The sequence below is a fragment of the Arachis hypogaea genome, chromosome 4 (genome assembly GCF_003086295.3).
Source record: "Arachis hypogaea cultivar Tifrunner chromosome 4, arahy.Tifrunner.gnm2.J5K5, whole genome shotgun sequence".
Taxonomy (NCBI): domain Eukaryota; kingdom Viridiplantae; phylum Streptophyta; class Magnoliopsida; order Fabales; family Fabaceae; genus Arachis; species Arachis hypogaea.
The window spans coordinates 101618069-101632245 of NC_092039.1; positions in this window are offsets into that span (position 1 = coordinate 101618069).

The window sequence follows — 14177 nt, forward strand, 5'->3', positions numbered from 1 at the left end:
ATATCACGACATCGAATGGTATAAAAGGGAATTAAAATACACAATTTAAAGGCTTAGGAAGCAAGTTTTCAATCATATAACAAAGCTAGGAAGGAATTGTAAAACCATGCAAATTGTATGAATAAGTGTGCAAAGACTTGATAAAAACCACTCAATTGAGCACAAGATAAACCATAAAATAGTGGTTTATCACACACTTTTTTATTTTCGTTTTTGTTTAGCTTCTTCTTCAGGGCTCTTAGATATGATTTTTTTCAACTATATTTATATAAGTGTTTTTTTTAGAGGTCGTAATACCTTGTCACCTCTGCTTTATGACTTAAGCGTAAGGCTCTGTGTGGTAGGGTGTTACATTATGGTATCAGAGCAGTTCGTTCCTATAGAGCCTGAAGGACGGACTGACTATACTTCTGGGCATACTCTGGGTGTGTGTATATGCTAATTAGGATATCTAATTGATATATGTGGCATATTTGTTTATGAGCTTGCATTTGGGACTTTGAAGCATTAGACTTGAGATATTGAGACTGATCACCTTGATATCACTTATTTGGTGTGAACAGGAACCAAATGTTGACTCGTGGACGCAAACGCGATCGAGGCAAAAGCCAAAATAGTAATACGGAACCTAAAACCACTATGAATAATCCTATGAACTTTACGAATGCTTTGGAAAATATGGTGACTGCTATGCAGACAACGGTTGAGGCCCTTGGTCAGGAAGTTAATAACGGAACTAGGGGTAATGGCAAAAATGGGCCAATGACCTTAGCAACTTTTCTGAAGATAAACCCACAAAATTTTAGAGGAACTAAAAATCCCACAGAGGCTGATAATTAGTTTCAGGCAATGGAACGAGCTTTGCGAGCGTAACAAGTGCCTGAAGATCAGTGTGTTAAGTTTGCTACTTATTAGCTGATGGGTGAAGCTCAGTATTAGTGGTAGGAGACCCGATGCCTTCTACAGCGAGATAATGTTGCAATCCTTTGGGATGTATTCTAATCTGAGTTTTATAAGAAGTATTTTCCAAACTCAATAAGGACGGCGAAGGAGCTTGAGTTGCTACAGCTGAAGCAGGGTCCTATGTTAGTGGCAGAGTACACCAATCGGTTTAAAGAATTGTGTCGGTTCTCTAGGATTTGTTAGGGTGCTCCGGGGGATTTTGAAGAATGAAAATGCATAAAATATGAAGGTGGTCTGTGTATTGACATCCTAAGTACAGTGGGCCCGATGGAGATCAAAGTTTTCTCTAAACTGGTAAACAAGAGCCAAGTTGCTGAGGATTGTGCAAGAAAGGCAGCATTGGACAAGGGTGATCATCGAGCTTTTGTTAGGAGAGATCAGGGGAGGAACTTTGCACCTAGAGGACAGAATTTCAAACAAGGCGTTTATGCCCTACAACAACATTTGGGTCAGAATAACTTCGCACCTAAAGAACAGATTTTGCTCAAGTCCTTCTTTGGCCTTCTCGAGTTGCTTCCCTTGCTTCTCCCTTTCAGCTTCATCATTTTCCTGAATTTCTTAGCAAAAAGAACAAACTCATCATCTGATAAATTATCACTAGATTCATCATCCAGAGACTTAGTGCATGATTTGAGAGCAATTCCTTTTTTTGTGTGTCATTTTTCAAATAAGTGGTTTCAAAAGCAAGTAATTTTTCTCCCAATTCATCATTAGTTTCCCACTCTTTTGAGAGACTTCTCAGAACTTTTCACACTAGCATAGGTTCAGGATGAGTAATCCCATAACATCTAAGCTGTTAATGATGACGGCTGCCACTACTTTCGGCTATGACTATAGCCTTAGTTTTCCACTCTTTTAAGAGACTTCTCAGAACTTTTCTCACTAGCATAGGTTCAGGATGAGTAATCCCCGTAGCATCTAAGCCATTGATGATGACGGTGAATCTTTTGACTATTTCATCAATAGATTCTCCTTCTTTCATAGAGAACATCTCGTACTCTTTACACAGCATGTCTATTCTGGTCTGCTTCACTTGAATAGTGCCTTTGTTTGTGACTTGGAGCTTATCCTAGATCCCCTTTGCTGTTTTGCCCCATGATCCAATTCGATATTCCTCGAAGCTGATTGCACAGTTAAGCATGTTGACAGCTTTAGCATTGAGCTCTATTTTCTTCTTGTCTTCATCATTCCATTCGGCTTCAGTCCTGGGAATAACTACACCATCTGCTCCTATTTTGGTTGGGACTTGGGGACCATTCATGATGATCTTCCATATGTTGTAGTCTACCGATTGAATAAAGAGCTTCATTCTTTCCTTCCAATAGCTGTAGTTCTTTCTATTGAAGAACAGAGGTCTGTTGTTAGATTTTCCTTCTGTCAGAGTATAAGCCACCACATTGGAACCATTGTTGCTTGCCATCAGAGTCTTTCCTCCAAGCTGTAAAAGTTGATTTCTTTGAGACCAATCTCTGATACAAATTGATGGTTATCAGTGGCTAAGAGAAGGGGGTTGAATCTTGGCCACCCTTTTTTTGGGGACCTTTTTAACTTAGCTATACCCAGAGGACTTGAGGAGATATTTTTATTTTGTCTCCTGTCGAATTAGGAGACACTTTCTTTTTGTTTCCTAAATAACAGAAACAGAGACAGAAACAGAGATAGAGTAGAGAATAGAGAATTGCACATAGATGTATGTTGGTTCATCTACCTAGTGCAATGTAGCCTACATCCAGTCTCCATCACAATTGTGACGGAATTTCACTATCTTTCAATGTATTACATTCAACAATTCTCCTTAGGATCTACCCAATCCTATCTGGGACAAATCTAGATTCTAACCCAATCTGAATTTGACTAGGATTCAAACCTAGCTTTCAATAGCAAAGTGCTAACCTAACTTGTAAGGGAATCCCCACAAGATCATGACACAAAATAGAAATACATACAAAGAATTTCTGAGATAACTATGGCTTTTTCTCCAAGTTTAACTCACTGTCTTTTTTCTCTCATTGGCTTTTTCTTACAAACCTCACCATGTTTGCCTTTCTCAATGAAACTTAGACAGACTAAACTAAGAAAAAGAAATACAACATGAGACCATGAAGGAGAAGCACATAGAACAGCTTAGGTAGCTATGAGAACCGAATTCAGTGCTCTATTTTTCTCTCTTACCTTCAACCCTTAGTCGTTCACCCTTATTACAGAAGAGTGAAGCTTCCAAGGTTGAAGCAATTTCAACCTTTTTGCTGTTTTCTTCTCCAGTATCAGACGTTGCAGCGGCGTCATCAGAACAGAGAGAGAGAAGGCCGAATCTTTTACAAGCAACTTACTTTCTCTTTCATCCATTTTCTTCAAGCTTCTTTGATCTTGACCGTGAATCTTTTCTTTAGCTCCAAGTTTGATTTGTGGTCGTTGATGAGCTTCTAAGCATGTTTGACTTCACTTTCTCCATGATTGCTTGCTTTGTGCTTGAGGCTCAGCAAATTTCTTCACGGTCCCTTGGTGTAGCATGAATGGGGAAAATAGCTTTTGAGATGTTCTAACCGAATGCAATTCTCCCTTTTGTTGTAGCTCTGAAACTTGCTTGAACTTGGTAACACACTTTTTGTTCTTCACGGAACCCTAGCCTCAGATCTTTCCCTTTCTTCTTTCTTGGTTTAGTGAATTGATGTGATGGGAATGAAAGAGAGAAGAGAGAGAAAAGAGATTTTGGCTTTCGGTGGAAGCAAGATGGAAATTCAAATGAATTGAACTTTGGGTTCAAGTTTCTGAGTGGTGGGTTTTGGAGGAATCATCAAATGGGCTTGGATCTTTTCTTTGGTCTTATTTGTTTTCTTTCTTCCTCATGGTTTAGCCATTCAATTTTTTGCATCAGATTGTTGCTATAGCTGAATCGGACTTGGTCATGGTTTGTGTGTGTGGGTTTGCATTGATGGACCTTGATTATTTGCACCTTGCGCCAATTTTGCTTAACTTATTTTCCTGCACACTAAACCAAAAAGATTATATAAACAATTGATAATGTTTCTATAATGTTTGTTCATCATCTTTAATCAAGAATTAATTTTCCAAACTTAACACTTGCATATTACCCCAGAAGCTCAGATATCAAAATCTCTTTTTTTAAAAATTATTCAATTCCATTTCACTTTCATAAAAACTCCTTTTTACCAAATCAAAAGTCTCAAATCAACTTCAACAATCCATTATTCAATTCCCTTTGAAATTCCCAACAGCATAACTCGTTATTCAAATTAGTTGCATAAAACTCACTTCTAACTTCATTCTCAAGTGTAATAACATCCCAAAAAGACTCAAAATCACCTCTCTTTGCCAATCAAACTTAAATACTGTAAATTTGCTAAAACTCTTCAAAATATGATTCTTTAAATCGAACTCAAAACATAATCATTTTCTTAATAAATCGAACTCAAAACACAAATCTTTTCTTAATAAATCAAACTCAAAAAATAAATATTTTCTTAAGAAATCAAACTCAAAACATAATCATTTTCTTAATAATTCAAAATCAACTAATATAATTCTTAAATCCAAGTCTTTCTAAACAATTACTTCAAATGAAGTCTCCTATTTTTTTAAAGATTTCAACAGTATTTTCTCTAAAATTTGGACTTTGCCACACTTAAGGAGTCCCAATAAACCAAACCAAATATCTCTCATCTTTTCAAATCATTTCCAATTAACCAATTTCATAACAATACCAACTCAATTCAAGGAAATCAGCAAAGTCCAGAACTCAAGCAACCAATCTCATCAACTACAATTTAAACCAACTTCAACAAAACCAATCAACAAATAAGAATTCTTAGCCTTTTCAAGCAGTTTCAAAACCAAACCATTCCTCAATATAAATATATATAAACCAGATTTCTAACCCATTTCTCAATATAAATATAACAATCGGATTTTCAAATCAAGCTTTCATTAACTATCACAATGTCAATTCAATCAATCAAGAATTCAACAATCACATTCTTTCAAAATAACTCAGTCAATTCATAAGATTCACATAAACAACAAAAATATATTTTTTGCATCAATATCGATTTATAACAATTCTTGAAAATAAAATGAGTTTAAGAAAAGTGTCCCTACCTTGATCGCGACTCAACTACGTGACAAAACTCTTTTTCTCTTGGCCCGCAACAGCACCAGCCACAACCACAGCTCTATATCACTCCTGCGACAACAACCGCAACTCTAAACACGACAAGCAATAACCGGAACTCAACCCTACATTACCAAAACCTCAGAATCTTTAACCAAACATAAGTAAACACCTATACGCTAGCAGCGAGATTTCAGAACAGAGACACCTACTTTAACAAAGGAAAAGCATGGAAACGGAGTGGCAGTAACTCCCGTGGCAATTCCAATTATGACGAAAAACCTCAGCGACAACAGCGGTGTTTTCCAGCTACCACAGAACTCTGGCAACGATGACAGAAGCTCTAGCAACACACAGCAGCAAGCATAACGGCCCTGTAGTTCGGCAATGACGGAGGCAGAACGACGGTGATGGGAACCAGCTCAGCCTCGAACCTCTCTCCCTTTTCTTTGCACGTTGTTCCTCTCGCGTCGAGCTCCTCTTCCCTTTGCGACCCCAGCTACGGTGGAGACGAATCATGACCGTGGCACGGACATCCACAATGGTGAGGCGCGACGCCGGCACGATCTCCTCCCTTCTCTTCTTCCCTCTCTTTCTCTTTTTCTCTCTGTTGTGTGTGTGTGTGTGTTGTGCGTTATTTTGTATGTTTTGTGAGCCAAGTGTGTAAAGAAAAGGGGTGGCGGCTAAGTTAGTGAGTGAGGGAGAGTGTGTTGTGTTAGAATTAGGGTTAGACTTTTGGGTAGTTTAGATATTTTTAATAAAAATAAAGATAAAGTAGTAATTGAAAACCAATTTTAATCCAACAATAATTATGTATAAAATATCATTTACTCATCAACTTGCAAATTATTTTCAAAAAAGTATTCTAATTCAATAATTAGAGATAATCAAATTAATTTTCTTTAAAATATAAAATAAAATTCAAAATCTAATTATTTAAATTAAAGCATATAAAATTCTCATTATTTTTTTATTACTAAAGTTTTAAATCATAAATAGAAAAATATCTAATTAATATAAAAATTTCTAAAAATAGTATCTTGAATAAATAAAAATAATTCATAAATAATTTATTATTTAATTTTTAAAAATGTAGAGTCTTACACATACTACTCTTTTTCTTCTTACCCAAAAATCTTAAATTCTTGCTGCATTAAAACAATATAAACTCCAAATTGAAAAACAATTAGGTACTATCATAAAGATTTTTCAAATTGACAATAGAAAAGAATATGTCTCAAATGTTTGCAAAGAATTTTTATCTCAAGAAGGTATTATTCACAAATTCACATGTCTTTATACTCCTCAGCAAATTAAAATGGTATTGCTGAAAGGGAGAATAGACACATAGTTGAAATTGGATTATCCCTTCTATCTACTGTCTCTCTACCTTTGAAACTTTGGAATGAAGCCTTTATAACAACAATGTTTTTCATAAACAAAATGCCTTCTCATGTTACAAATAATAAATCTCCTTTTGAAATCTTATATCATATAAATCGGATTATAGATCTTTAAGAATTTTTGAATGCTCATGTTTTTCTCACACTAAACCTTATAATGAACACAAATTGAAATATAGATCTCAACCATATATTTTTATTGGTTATCCTTCCGATAAAAAAGGGTATAAATGTCTTACACAGCAAGGTATTATAGTTTCAAGAGATGTAATTTTTTATGAAAGTGTATTTCCATCTATGTCTTTCTTTCTTAATAAGTCAGATTCTAATAGTCATGGGAATTCTAATAATGTAATTGAAACTTTACCTAGCATATCTGCTATTCCATTCTCTTCTCTTGATCCTTCTAGACTTATTCCTATTATTAGTACTTTATACAATCATGAAATTTCTAATATTACACCTAGTAGTAGTAATAATCAAACTGTAGAAGCTTTATTTCACTTAGCTCAGACCACTACAATACCAACTATACTAATTTTAGCAATTGAAATTGTTTTGCTTATAGCTCAACCACCTTCCACTACCATATCAGATTCAGGTAACATGCATGCTATGAGAACTCGCTCCAAAACAAGGACATTATCTACTAAACACTATTAAGTTCATAATATTTCTCTCTTAGATTCTAAATTAATTCCAAAGTTTATTAAAGCAATACTTGAATATAAAGCCTTATTATACCATAAAACATGTTTCCGTGTTGAATTGCCTAAGAATGAAAAAGTTGTAAGTGGTTAATGAATCTATGCTACTAAAAGAAATGCTAAAGGAGACATTCTTAGGCATAAAGCAAGGTTAGTTGCTTGTAGATATACACAAACTGCAGGTGTGGATTTTGATAAGGTTTTCTCACCTATTATCAAACCTGTAACTATTAGAATAATCTTAATCATAGCTTTATCAAAAGGTTGGGCAGTGAAGCAGTATAATTTTCATAATGCTTTTCTAAATGGAAATTTAACTGACTATTTACATGTCCCAACCCCCTAGTTTTGTTTATTCAAATCCAAACCTTGTTTGCAAACTAAAGAAGGCAATATATAGTATGAAACAAACTCTTAGAGCTTGGTATCTAACCATTACTGCCACCTTGCAATCTTTTGGATTTAAGAGTACAAAATCAAATCCTTTCCTCTTCACACATTTTACAACAACTTCAATTATTTATATCTTTATTTATGTTATTGATATGCTTGTCAGTGAAAATAATTCTACTGAGATAATAACTATTTTAAACAAATTACATTCAACTTTTCTATTAAAAGAACTTGGAGATTTAAATTTCTTTTTAGGCATCGAGGCCATTAAACACTCAGTCTTTGGTATCTTTAAATTTCATGAACTTCTTGCTAGAGCTGGAATGCAAGACTCTAAACCTATGCAACCTCCCATTGTTAGTACCTTAAGATTTACTGTATAGTCTGGACAACCATTTGAAGACCCCACTTTGTATCGATAAATTAGGGGGGCTTCAAGAATATGTCACGGTTACCAGACTTGACATTGTATTTTCTGTAAATAAATTAAGCCAATTTATGTCAAACCCTTGCCAAAAACATTAGACATCCATGAAAAGAGTCCTCAGATAGTTAGCTGGTAATGCATCTTTTAAACTTCAATTCTTTAAGTCTGCTGACTTAAGGCTTACTGCATTTTCAGATTCAGATTAGGCTAGTGACTTGGATGATCGCAAGTCAACTACTGGATATTGTGTTTACTATGGATCGATTATGGTTTTCTAGAATGTAGAAAACAAACCACCGTCAGTCGTAGCTCCACTAAAGCAGAGTTTAAAGTATCGGCAGTAGTGTTTGCAGAACTAATCCGAATTCAAAACTTGTTAATTGAGCTGAACCAACCCTGTCTCACTACTCCTACAGTGTTTTGTGACAATATGTTTTCAGTTCTATTAGCTCATCATGTTTCCTTATCTGAGTAAGTCGTTGACATTCTTACTAAACATGTCCTATCAACAACACTTGAAAAGCCCAAAACAAACTATAAGAATATCCTTGTACCCAACATGAGTTTGAAGGAGAATGTTCGAGAATGTGAATATAAGTTCTTGATCAATTCTTGAAACTCAATCAATTCTGTTATAACTACCTTTAGTTAGTTAATAAATTTAGAAGACAGATTTATCTCATGTTCAATAATTCTATATCCCAGTCCTACAAAAATGAAAAAAAAAAACAAAAATATACAGTATTTAAATGAAAGCAATCTAGATGACCAATATTTTTTAGATAATATGTAATTAATAAATTTATTTTAGTTAACGTGTGATAGAGTAATGATTAACTCTAGTTAAGAAAGGAAGTTAGAACTTTGGTTAGCTTTCACTCAGGGATTTTAGAATTCTGTTAGGATTCAGTTAAATAGTTAGCCAAACTAGACTTTAGATTAGTTAGCAACTTAGTATTCACTTAGTTAGCTGTAAGTCTATATATATCATTCAGTGTAACTAATTCCAGTTGATGCAATTCAATCAAGGTGAATGCTATGGTGTCTATCACTTTTTACCTAAGTTATTAAAAAAAGTAAATAAATAATATTTAATAAATTTTATATAATTTATTTTTTATTTTAAACATTTTATTTTTTACTTTAAAAAGAAAGTTAGACAATTTAGGTATCATAACAAAATCTCCATAAAACTAAAAAACTCACAGAATTATTCTCAAGATTCTCTCTCAACCTCAACTCTTCTCTTTCCTTTCCTCTCTCCCTTCTCCTCTTTCTTTGCTTCACTGCTCAGAGACTTGATATCTTTTAATGTGCAATCTGTTTTTTTCTTAATTATTTTGTCTTTATTTTTTTAACAAAAATTATAAAAGAACTAACTTTTAATTAATCAATACAAACTAATTTTAAAATTTAAAATTTAAAATTTATGATTCAAAATACAAAGTTAAAGATTTATAATTTAAGATTTAAAATTTAATATAAATAAATTAATTTAAAAAATAAATAATATCAACTTAAAAAAATTTAAAATTTTTAGCAATAGTTTTTTAGGAAACATGCCGATATTAACTACGTATTCGTCAAAATACTATTAGCTAGAGAATTAGGTAAAGCAAATCGCTTGCGATATTCATGTTTGTAAACATATTAAAAATGTTATTTGTATATTAAAATTAATTATTAAAATTAATCATTATATATTATTATTTAATTTATTTTTAATATATATTTTATATTTTGTTCGATATCTGATGATTTCGGGTACTCGACAAATTGGAAGCTGGTGGAAGGGTGAGACCCTAGAGTGATTTGGTGCAGGTTTTCGGACTTGAATTGGAGACTAGCAAAACCGGAGGTAGAGCGAGCGAGGGGTAGCTACCTGCAAGGACACTCCGACGGTCAAGTCAGTATCCGTACGAGATGATGGCTAAATTAGGTAAGATGATGTGTACCTCGGGAGGAGAACTGACCTCTCCCCTTATATACTGTGCTGGGCGGACCCATAAATGACCTAGCCCACTGGTCAGGATGCTTGTGAGTTGTCTCTGTCCACGTGGGAGGAGTAGGTCGTTTCGGGCTTCAGGTCGGAGCTTCGGGTGCTGCCCCGAGGATACCGACCCGACCGGTTTGCTGAGCGCAGTGCACAGGGTCGTGCAGGTGGCAAGTCGGGCGTCGACCGGGTCGAGTGTTAGGGACCGACCTGTCGAATTCCTTGTTGTGAGGGATGGTTTGGGCTTGGGTCAGGAGTGATGCCCCGACCCGACGACTAATTGGACTGAACTTGTAACGGTCCATAATATATTTTAATATATATGTTATACTAATGACCAATTTTAATGTACGTATAATATAGATATAATAGAGGTTCGAATTGAAATGAAAGCTAGCTAACAAATCGCCACGGGGATATTCATGCTTGTGTTAGAATCTTTGCCCTATGCCCTCATCCTACTAGCACTTTATCTTCGGCAAATTTTATTTATATATTTATATATTAGTATATATTTTTGTACACTGTACATAATAATTAATAAAAACATATACATTTTTTTATTAAAAAATAAATAAAAAATATATATATATAATAATAATTATTATAAATATTTTATAAAATTATAATTAAAATCAAAGTTTAATCATTTTTAATGTTAAAAATATTAAAAATAATTAGTATTTGTCTTAATTGATTTAGATTGGTTGAATAATTATGTCACTCATCTATTTAAATAAGTATTAGAGTTTCAAATTCCGTCTTGTGTATATAACAACTCATTGGAGAATTAGTTTTTGGCCTGCTGAGTTAGAAAATACAGTGAAAAATAGTTTTTGTCTTGAAAGTAGAACAATTTTCATTGATGATAGCAATACTTATAGAGATTTGTCTTTGTTAAAATTTAACTATGAAAGTTTTATTTATTAGTATCATATTCATTCAGGAAGTCAAACAATATGATCAACATTGTTATTGGCTAAAATTTTATATTTTATGACATAATTTTTAAACTTCTAAACTTAGAGACTTATGTCATTACAAAAACTATTAGATTGATTAATATTCCTTGGTAATATTACTAAAATTCGTCGTTGAGTATTAGTTTGTATAAAAAGAAACTATAATAACTTTTGGTGTTCAATATATGATCTATTCTATTAAAAAATAAATTATTATCCCTAGATTGGTAAATATATTTTTTTTCCGTTTTATACCATTTTATTTAGCAATAATTGTCATTAAAGAAAAATGAATGACTCTACTATCTTATAATTTGATGCACAAAATAATTTATTTTAAAATTAATTATGATTAGAGAGATAAAATTTAAAATATTTTTTTATACAAATTTATATTTAAATTTGAATTCAAAATTGATTAACAACTCACTTTTTTTAAAATTTTAATAACAAAAACAAAATTAGTTAAGTGCAAAATATTCAGCATCTAATAATTTCAATCATTTAAATTTTAATTACCAAAAATTGAATTAAAAATTAATTATAATTTAATAATTGATAATATATATATATATATATTAGTACGAAAATAATAATATTTAATATGTAATTTAATTTTTTTAATAGGGATAATATATAATTATTGAGGATTGATTTGTTTAAATTTTTTTATAAATTTTGTAGTATGTGAAAATAATGATCTTATTTTTTAGGATAAAATATTAAATTGGTTCCTACATTTGGGCATAATTCTGTTTTGGTCCTTAAGGTTTAAAGTGTCTTTTTTTAATTCAAAAAAATTTCATTTAGCTTCAATGTAGTCCCACCGTGAGGTCAAAGTTAAATAATTAACGGAATGTCCTACATGACAGCATTACAAGAACAAAGTCGATAATTTGGAGAACGAGTACAAGCTCCAGAGGCACAAATCGACCGTAGATGCATTAATATATTTATTTATCATTTTTCTTATAATTTAAATGAAATATTTTCTATAGAACTAAGGAGAATGATAAATAAATGTATTGATGCATCCACGGTGATTTTGTACCTCTGGAGCTTGTACTTGTTCTCCAGATTATCGACCTTGTTCTTGTAATGCTGTCATGTAGGACATTCCGTTAATTATTTAACTTTGACCTCACGGTGGGACTACATTGAACCTAAATAAAACTTTTTTTTTATTCAAATAGGACACTTTAAACCTTAAGAACCAAAACAGGATTATGCCCAAATATAGGAGACCAATTTAGTACTTTACCCTATTTTTTATTATTATTTAAAAAATTATTCATAATTTTTTATTGTGTAATTAACATAATTAATAACCTTTATTATTGCTTTTCTACCAAAACAATCATGTTTATATTATATGTATATTTTTTTCAATACTAATAAATAAGTAGGTATTTGTATTATTATATTTATTGTCCTAGATAATGGCTTAAGTTGCTTATTTCATAGGTTAAATAATATAAATTATATTTTGTATATTAAATTTATTAATTTATCCATATTAAGAGAAAAATTTTTTGCAATAGATCATATGTTATAAAGATTAGTTGATTTAGACATAAATTATCTTTAAAAAAATAAAAAAAATAATTTATCACATATAATAATTCTTGATATATGTAGTGTTATGTATATATTAGAATGATCTATTTTAGTTATGTAAGTGATTATTACTATTATTCACTTTTTTATTATGATAGTAAATAATATTTAAAACAAAAAAAAATATAATTAGATTTTTTTTAGTTTGATTATAAAATCTCTTGTAAGTATATCTAACTTTATATATTTAATAGTATAGTATTTGTTACAGTAATAACTCAAAATATTAATTCAAGTGAGTAAGATCAACTTAGGTCTATTATTAAGATTTTAAATCTGAATTAAGTTCATTATCTTAGAACCCAATGCAGATAAAGTTCATGTGTCACATCTCAAATCGGCTTAAATTAAATTTCGGCTGTTAGTTAGAGACGGTAATAGATACTCGTGTAGGTACATAAAAAAAATTAAACAAACACACTAAACAACATAAAGCATCAATAATAAAATATAACCTAAAAAAATCACTTAAATTCAAAAGGAATATGTGATGAATTATAATATATAAATCTATATATGAGGAGTAAAATAAATAATTAAAAATAAAATAAAGAGAGTAATTAAAAGAAGTAAAAAAGGTAAAAAAAATTACGTGTGGAGTAAATAAAAAATGTATTGCAATAAAAGATTAATATAATCATAATCAATGAATATAAAAGATGAAAGAGAAAAATCAAAATACGATCTTATTAAACAAATTTCAAGAAAAAAAATTTTGAAAAAAAAACTTATTAATCAAATTTTATAAAAATATTACAAAAAAATTAAAATATCTCAATAAAATTATTCTTCTATTATCAAAATACATAAAAAAGAATTGATATAAAACAAAATTATAAAAAAATTAGCAAAATTAAGATAGAGAAAAACAAAAATAAAGAAATTATAAACATTATACCTGAAGTACAAAATAGAGAAAGGAAAAAAAATAAAAAATATATTCTAATTATATATAATTAAAATATATTATTAAATTATTAAATTAAAAAAATTGAACTAATGACTAAAAGTGATAATTAAAAATAATAAATTTTTATTATTAATAATAATAAATTAAACTAAAGATAATTTAAAAATAGTATTGAGAATATAGGAATCATAGAATATATAATATAGGAGTATATATAGTAATAATAAAATAAAAACGTAACATAAAGAATTAAAATCCTTCAATATTTTTAAATAAATTAAATGAATTCATTTAAAAGTAATAAATATTCATTCACTACAATGATGAATTAATAAGCTATTTCCCAAAAAATGAATACACCGTGCCTTATATATTATTTATTAAATAATTTAATATTTATCTTGATCAAATTGAATAATTAATTAGTTATAATTAATTTAGTTTAATGAATCAAATTAAACAAAATTTTAAATAATTTGATATTTATTCTAATTAAATGAACAAGGCTGCTACACATATAAGGTTTTTTGGCTTACAAGTTATACAAGTTGGGTTAAACCCAACAAAAACCACCTTCACATATACAAGCATGTACACACGCGCTCCACTCAACTGTTACAATAACGCGCTCATTCACCATTATGAAAGACGGTTCTTCTTCTTCCTCGATTAA